The following is an 8,981-nucleotide window of genomic DNA, read 5'->3' as shown; positions in this document are numbered from 1 at the left end:
GCTTGAAAAAAGACCATAAGCAGGCAGCATGTTTGTCTGTTCTTGCAGGAGTTTAACACTCGGACCCTTGCAACCTCAGCTTGAAACGTCTCAGCCTCTAAAGGTGAGGAGCATGCCGCTTTGGACATGCAATGGTGCTCCGGCGCACATTTCTCTTTAACTCGTATAAGTTGGCGCAACTGTGACTGATCGGCAGGTAGGGGTGACCTCCTAAGACCAGATTACCTGGCTTACATGAAAGGAGCTGCCGACTCGGGAGGTGGAATCGGGCTGTGCAATTCTCTAACCACGAGACTATGATGGTCCCGTTGAACTAGGCACCTTCACCTGAAAGAAATGTAACCGACTACAGGACACCCCATGCATTCTAGGCCACCTGTTAGAGAATTTCAACCGCACAATAAATGATTCGGAAACGATCAATTATGTATCTGCCATTTTTTATGGGCTATAACAAAGTGATACAACATGCTAGTCGAAAACAACGCTCAAACGTATATGTTTCATAAAGCTCATTTATCGCTGTGGTTTTTGTTTATATTAGCTGAAATATACCGAGCAAGTTTTGAGGGACACAGATATTTGATGGCATTATCAGTGACGAGAGGCATACTTGTCTATTTACATGAATTGTATGAATGCTTTTTAGATTTCTTGCGTTATTCGCGGAAGTTAGGGTGTCATATATTACTGGCGGTTTCTACGGTTATTTCAGCAAGACACCCTGAAATGACGGTTTTGACAAATATGTCTGTCTATAAGGTATCCTCTTCCCATGACAGATATGACCGGCGTTTCGCGCCAGGTAATAACAGTTTTAATGCTGGTAAAGCCGTTGGTACAGTATTTCTGCCCCGCCAAACGTGTAAAACCTCTTTCTCTCAGTCATTCCCAAAGCAATACGTAATCGAAGAGCGTGACCAAAAACGTGACCAAAAATAACTCTCTCCGAAAACTCCGGCATCAGCTTCAATTATAGTCGACAATACCAAAAAGCACGGTCATGCCTCTTGAAGGTAGGGAGCTTGCAGGTAACATAGCCTAACACTGATTGGCCTTCAGGTTCTGGGACGTCACGAGAACACATCATATTACGAATTTGGCAGGAGATACGTACTAAGGCAGCTTCTTTGGGAAGGGAAACCTACCTTCCGGACTTCCAATTCACACACTAACTATAGACAATGAACGAGTGTTCGTGTGTATGGGTAAAGTGCTGTTAAAACCCGCGAATAGCAAATAAAAAAATTCAAGGGACATTCCAGTTTAAAGGTACCATAGAAACGGCAGATCGTTATCTATTAGAAGAAAAAAAATAATAAATGAAGTGTGTAGATCATTTCACTAAACCATGTACCAAAATGTGTACCAATGTTCTTCGGTAGACATCAACAATCGTTGCTTGAAACTTGCACATATGATTAAAAAAACTGTCTGAAATTACTGAAAAGAAAAAACACGAAATGCACCGAGGTGCAGACATATAACACTACTATGCCTCAGAAAGTGATTTTAAGATAAATTATACTGCACTGCCCCGTTTTTTTAGATGTGAAAATTTTGAAATTTGCGCAGTGTGGAGCTTTTGGGTTTTCTTACATGTCTTTTTAGGCTGCAGAAAACCATGCAACTCCGAAAGGTGTTCAAAAAAGCATTTCAGCAAACTAACGTTTTTCACTATCCGCGCTCCGTCCTTTTAGTTTCTATATTGTCCATTGTTCTTTAACGCCGTTGAGATATACATTCTAATTCTCACTCTGCCGTAATTAAGCCTAATAAACGTCTCAGCATCTTTCATGTGCTTACTAGGTTTATTTCACCTTCCACGAGATTGAATCTATTTTTTCGCTTAATGTGAAGGCGTAGTATTCAAATTTCCATGTTACGTCTCGCCAATCTTCCACAAAGAGTGCGATTCCATTTTTGCTTCTTGAGACACCTTTCCAGCCCTCGTTTCGCCTCGCACCTGTGCAAGAGTCGACAATCGGCTATTTCTGACCCCAAGAAAAATAATTTTGACAAGTAACTGATAAGTTCGCGACGTAAACGGCCGAGTATTGGCCGCACGACACGGCACCGAAACCCACAAGATACTGCTGCACAACGACTTCGCCGTAAACTAAACTAGCTTGCCACTATTAACAGGCGTCCGAAACGGCCATTGGGAAATCGAGCACGCGAAACAAATGAAGCAATGCGCTTTCCGCGCAATTAGGCATGAACCAAGCGCTAGAATAGAAGTCCCACCACGCAGGTGTCGTTTGCGTGGCGATTAGACTCCGTGAGTGGGCATTTCAGGCATGCACTTGATTGAACGACTACCTGTCGCTGCAGAAGGCCGCGAGTGGGCAGCACATAGTATTGGCCCCACGGTCATCAACAGTACTGCCATCGGGGCAGATGAAATTAGCATGCCTAAGAACGACTAGTGTCGATTTGTAAAAACACGAGATTTAGAACAACTGTTACCAAGGGCTGTAGGATCCTATTCTCGTGCTGAGGCGACCAAAACAAAAACTTTATGGCCATTTTGGATCACTAAACTACGATGGGGCGATAGCCTCTATCGTTCGGTAGGCTTAAGCCCTCCCCTACGGCACCTGTTTTTCGTTGGTTTCCCTCCCACCTTCATCCTTTTTCTTACGGCACAGTTAAAGTGTCCGTGGAGAATTTTGACAGATACTGCCCCTTTTCTTTCCTGAAAACCAGTTTGAAATGCCGCTGATGCCTGCTGTAATTCGCCTGCTTCTGTAGGATGTGTGATGCGGCGTTCGGGGAAGCGCCAAGTGAAAAGCGCCGCACGGGACGCAGGGATTGGTATAACGCGATAGCGTAAGCTACCGGTCAACACTTAAAACCCCACTTCGACCGATCCGTATGAACGTGCCGCCTGGCCTAGGGATAACGTGAATGCAAAGGTCCTGGCTGGCTGATTCTGATATCACCTATCCCATATGAAAGGAGAGGCCTGAGTTGGCAGCTCGTGTCAAACGTTATGTCAGGAAGCCCTAAGTCCAGCAAGTGCTAGGCCATGTCAGCTTCCACCTACCGCCTCCCACGTAACGAAAGCGTTACGGACGGATGAATGGAAATGATCGCGGCCGCGAGCATCAATAAAATACCTTACCAGGTTTCTTGCAGGAGATACGCCTCTCATCAAATGGCGCGTGCGGCACTTCAACGCTAACAGCGATGAGGCGATATAGCGAGTAGGAAATTCAAATGCCGCGCAGTCTTATGGCTCTCTTAACGCAGCTGGAGCCACGAGTCCTGTTCCCCGGATCAAAAAATAAGAACACCGCGAAATGTACACTTCTCATAACGCGGAGTGGGGGAGGGTAATGTGGCACAGGTACCGAAAAGTACTCAACATCACTGAGTGGACAAGGTACCGTCCCTCAAGTAAAGGTAAATCAAAAGAATGGGCCAACCAAGCGTTAACCTTGACGCCTTTCGCAACCGAAGTCCATTAACCCGGCCCCCAGACACCGAACCAGTCAAGTGTTAAACCTAAAATGGGCATCCACTCGCGCCACTGTAAGGAAATTCCTGTCGATATGTGTGCCTGCGGGGCTCTTATGAAAATTCTGTACCAAAGGAGGGTATGGCTGTACAGAGCCATACCTTCTGAGTATAGCGAGGACCTCAAGCAGGCTCCGTTCATCTGAGAGGTAAGCGCATTGTGCCGCTGCCTGGCTACGGCAGACCTCTAATACGAGGGTGGCGGTGTATAGTCAAGGGGAAAGTCGCCAATGCCAGGACGAACAAAAAAAGGTGACACAGACTACAGAAAACGGGCACCCTCACTATCATGAGATTAGAGTGTTCCAATATTTCTATACACCTTCTTTATCAGAATACCAAAGGGAGGCGGAAGCCGAAGGCATGAATAATAGCGTAAATGTATCCGTGTTCTATAAACTCGAAGGCACTCTCTTGGTATAATGACAACCGAATTCATTGAGCGCGGTGACGGATGGTGTACTCTATAATATAATGCGCACCGAAGACCATGGATGTCGAGACCAGGCAAAGAGCAAACGTGAGCACAGGAGACAAGGGAAGGGACAAATGTTCCAAGACGTCGGACATATTTGTTTTGCCAACACCTTGTAATTGGAATTTAGAAGTTATGTATCAGCACACAGAGACGAGGAAGAATCATTTTTGGTTATGAGAACGATTTTGTCAGTTCTCATAAATCTGAAAAACATTCTAGCAGGCACTTATCAGGCGAAACTCGTTAGAGCTACTTCTACTGTACAGTCGAGCGCGATTTGAAGGTTATCGCGCGAGCGTCGACCGGGTACATGAACAGCGCCATGGCCTAGAATTCTCTGCCGAGGCGAGGGAGGTACCAAGCTAGCTTCCCTTACTCTTTTTGCTGTCCTTTAGTAGCCGTCACTCCCTGCTGGGACATCACTTTAATTTTTTTTTTCGTTTGGTTCTACGAACAGGCAGTTATCGTTGTGAGCACGACGTATTCTTCGGTATTATCTGAAATTGGACACTTTATCGCAACAAATGAAAAGATTAGAATAGAGAGAAAGGGCGGTGGGTATGTCGCGGGGGTGATGGTTGTTGCATGGAACAGCGAACGAGGGAGAGAAGAGTGCGAAATCATGATTTTTCCTGTTCTAAACCCGGCCGCCAGGTGCCTGGAGTGCAAGGCTGGTCGACGCTCGCGCGATAACCTTCAAATCGCGCTCGACTGTACTGTTTATTTTACAGGACCCCACAGATGATACAAGGCGGGAGAGCGGCTTCTTCGGTGCCAGATTCGAAGTCAGAGCTCCACTCGGTGGCATTGGCGCGCGTTCTTTGCATCGCTTGCTCTTCAGAACTGCCGGAAGACTGCGTTCGGTGATTTTAGACGCGCGGATGCGGCCGGCTATGCTCCTAGGAGATAGGGGTGAAGACGTCGTCGTCGCTTCCCTAAATTGTCATTGAAATGGCAGGAAGTTACATAAAAAGAATTAATGCATATTTCCCGCATGATTAGAATTTTGCTCAAAGAAATAAGGTTATGCTATAAGGTGTCTTATACAAGGCTAATTGTTAAAAACAAGAGCTGGACTAACCTATTCCACTGAAATCATCTATCACCTTTGTTGTTCGCCCCATATTTGAACCCCTTTGTCTCAGCATTATAAAGAGTGCGGTTATTCGATTTTTCCCTGCCTCAATGAGACATTGTGATTTCGGCATATGCTGATGACGTTGCCCTTCATCGTTCTGACAAAAAAGTCTACTTGAGGCTTTGCATTTAACTGAACAGTTTGCGCGGTATCTGGTACGGCTCTAAATTGGATAAATCCAAAAAAACTTAGTTGTGGTATAACTCTGGTTAACTGTAGTTGAATTGCAAAAACAAGAGGGAAACTTGTTTTGCTTGCTATATTATTGCCCTATCACGCCCTCTCAGTGTAAAGTGCACTATTATATTGTAACGTAACGTTACACAGAAGGCGCTCTGGCACTCTGGCACCGAAGAACGCCAACAGCCAGTCAGGGCAGCACAAAAGCGGAGCACCGTTTCGCTTCGTCGTCTTCTCCGAATCGCCGGTTCAAATCTTCGTCGTCTATGAATGGCATGTGTCATTGCCCCCCTTCTTGGCAGTATCGCCTCGATGCTGCAAATGCTGCTTGATGCGATGAACTGACAGATATTATGCTAGTTGGTGTGGGATACCACAACACAAAACGGGGCACCATCAGTCTCAAGAATAGTCAGCGGGGCGATCGTGGTAGGGTTTCATCCGGACGACGTGTACAACATCAGCGAACTTGCGTAGTCTGCGGCTTGAGGGATCTTGGGTCGCGGATTCAACTTCGTAAGTAACGTCGCTGAGGCGGCGGAGGACACGATATGGGCCGAAGTACCGGCGCAGCAATTTTTCACAGAGCCCACGATGACGAACGGGCGTCCAAATCCAGACATAGTCTCCAGGCTCGTAGGCAGCGAAGTGCCGTCCCTTGTTGTAACGGTCAGCGTCTAGTTGCTGATGTAGGTATATGCGCTGCCTTGCCAGCTGCTGCGCTTCTTCCGCACGCTGGGTAAAACTAGCGATGTCCAGGTCAAGCTCATCTTCGTCGTCGGTGTATACGGGCAGCATAGTATCCAGTGGAGTGGTCACGCGACGGCCGAAGACAAGCTCGAAGGGTGTGAGCCGCGTCGTCTCCTGAAGTGCCGTATTATACGCGAACGTGGCATATGGGAGGATTTGATCCCAGGTCTTATGCTCTATATCCACGTACATAGACAGCATGTCGGCCAGAGTTCTGTTTAGCCGTTCCACCAAGCCATTAGATTGCGGGTGGTATGCCGTGGCCCGTCTATGGCTAGTGTGTGTAAGGTTCAGTACAGCCTTAGTCAGGCGGGCCGTAAAAGCTGCCCCGCGATCGGTAATGATAACAGCCGGAGCGCCATGACGCAGTACGATGTCGTGGACAAAAAACTCTGCGACTTCGGTGGCAGTTCCATTTGTGAGCGACGCGGTCTCAGCATATCGGGTCAAGTAGTCTGTCGCGACAACAATCCAACGCTTTCCATTACTTGACTTCGGGAAAGGACCAAGAAGATCAATCCCCCCTTGTTGGAAAGGCGTTTTCGGTGGAGCGATCGGGTGAAGAAATCCAGCTGGTTTCACGGGTGGAGTCTTTCGGCGTTGACAATCACGGCAGGTTTTAACGTAAGATCGCACTGAAGGTAATAATTTCGGCCAATAGTATTTCTCCCGAATTCTTGCAAGTGTACGACTAACTCCCAAGTGGCCGGAGGATGGTTCGTCGGGACAAGCGCTTAAGATGTCAGGCCGTAGGTGCGTAGGCACTACGAGTAGAAATGTCTCTTGATCTTTCAAAATTGCGCTTGAAGAGAACTCCACTTCGTAAAGCGTATGACTGCAAGCCACGACGAAAAACAAGCGGTACTCTACCACCGCGTCCTTCCAGATAATCGATGAGCGGCGCCAGCTCCGGATCCTTGCGTTGAAGTTCAGCCATATGGGATTGGGTAATGGCTCCAATAAAGGGAAAATCGTCTACGTTTTCCACTGCAGTGGAGTCCGATGGCGCGCGTGACAAGCAATCCGCATCCTTGGTGTTTATGTCCCGACTTATAGACAACAGTGACGTCATACTCTTGCAGACGGAGGCTCCAACGAGCTAAGAGTCCAGACGGGTCTTTAAGGCTTGCCAGCCAGCACAAGGAATGATGGTCGCTGACAATACGGAAGCGTCGTCCATACAGATATGGTCGAAACTTGCTGATGGCCCAGATTACCGCAAGGCACTCCTCCGTTGTCGAATAGTTCGCCTCCGATCGTGAGAGTATTCGGCTCGCGTAGACGATAACCCGTTCTACTCCGCCTTGCCACTGAATGAGTACCGCGCCGAGGCCAACGTTGCTGGCATCAGTATGTACGTCGGTTGCGGCGTCTTCATCGAAATGGGCGAGTATTGGGGGTCTGTGCAGGCGCCTCCTAAGCTCCTGGAAGGCTTGTTCTTGATCGTCTCCCCACAGGAAGGGTATGTCTTCTCTTGTTAGTGCTATCCGTGGTTCAGCTATCTTAGAAAAATCTTGGACGAAGCGTGGGTAGTATGAACAAAGACCTAGAAATCGTCGAAATGCCTTTTTGTCGGTGGGGCGTGGAAAATTTGACACTGCGGTAGTCTTCTCGGGATCAGGGAGAACGCCCTGTACACTGACAACATGGCCGAGAAAGCGTAGTTCCTTGAAAGCAAAGTGGCATTTCTCAGGCTTGATCGTTAGTTGCGCGCCTTTGATTGCTTGAAGCACGATGCGCAACCGGTCCAAGTGTTGCTCGAAAGTAGGCGAGAAAATAACGACATCATCTAAGTAAACCAAGCACGACTGCCACTTCAGACCTGATAAAACCGTGTCCATCATACGTTGGAACGTGGCCGGTGCAGAGCAAAGACCAAACGGAAGCACCTTAAACTCGTATAGGCCGTCGGGCGTCACAAATGCAGTCTTCTCTCGGTCTCTCTGATCCACCTCGATTTGCCAGTATCCGCTTTTGAGGTCTAATGAGGAGGAGTACCTGGCGTCGCGTAGTTGGTTGAGGGCATCATAAATCCTGGGCAGCGGATAGACGTCCTTTTTAGTCACGTTATTTAACTTTCGGTAATCGACACAGAATCTCAAGGTACCATCTTTCTTTTTGACAAGGACCACTGGCGACGTCCATGGGCTCGTCGAAGGCTGGATCACGTCGCCAGCAAGCATTTCATCCACTTGCGTTTTAATGGCGTCACATTCCTTAGGAGAAACCCGGTACTGGCGCTGGCATACCGGTAACGTGGTCTCATCGGTGATGATGCCATGCTTGGCGACAGCAGTACGACCGACCTTAGAGCCTGTGGCGAAGCAGTCTGCGAAATCGCTCAGAAGAGCCGAGAGAAGATTCCTCTGATCGGGCCTCAAGTCAAGGTTAATTTTAACGGTTTGCAGAGCATGACAAGGTGCGGCCTCTTCTTTAGGGTTCGCTCCGGCGGTGCATAAATGAGGCAAGGCAGTAACATCATGAAGGACGGCAACAGCCGTGTCCTTGGCGGGATGCCGCATCTCCTTAGCAAAATTTGTCAGGAGGACAGTAGCACAACTGTTCTGGAGTTGTACGAGTCCTCGAGCAACGGCTAATTCCTTCTCGAGTAATAGCGGAAGGTGCCCATCCGCGATGCCCTCGTAATCGTGGAATAAGTCATGCTTTACAAGAACCAACACACTAGAACGTGCCGGAACCCTCACGTCATCGTCGACTATACGCAGAACGTTCAGACCCGGATCTTAGTTTTCAATGCGCGCCACGGCTCGTTTCGTCGAAAAGGAAACACGCGCTTCTTTCAGGTCAATGACAGCGCCGTTGGTCTGCAGGAAGTCTAGACCAAGGATCAAGTCTTTCGAACACTCAGGAAGCACGATAAATTCTCCGACATACACAAAACCACGGATGCTG

The sequence above is a fragment of the Amblyomma maculatum genome, chromosome 1, assembly GCF_055883805.1.
Source record: "Amblyomma maculatum isolate TAMU_Amacu chromosome 1, ASM5588380v1, whole genome shotgun sequence".
Classification (NCBI taxonomy): domain Eukaryota; kingdom Metazoa; phylum Arthropoda; class Arachnida; order Ixodida; family Ixodidae; genus Amblyomma; species Amblyomma maculatum.
This window is presented reverse-complemented; position numbering follows the sequence as displayed.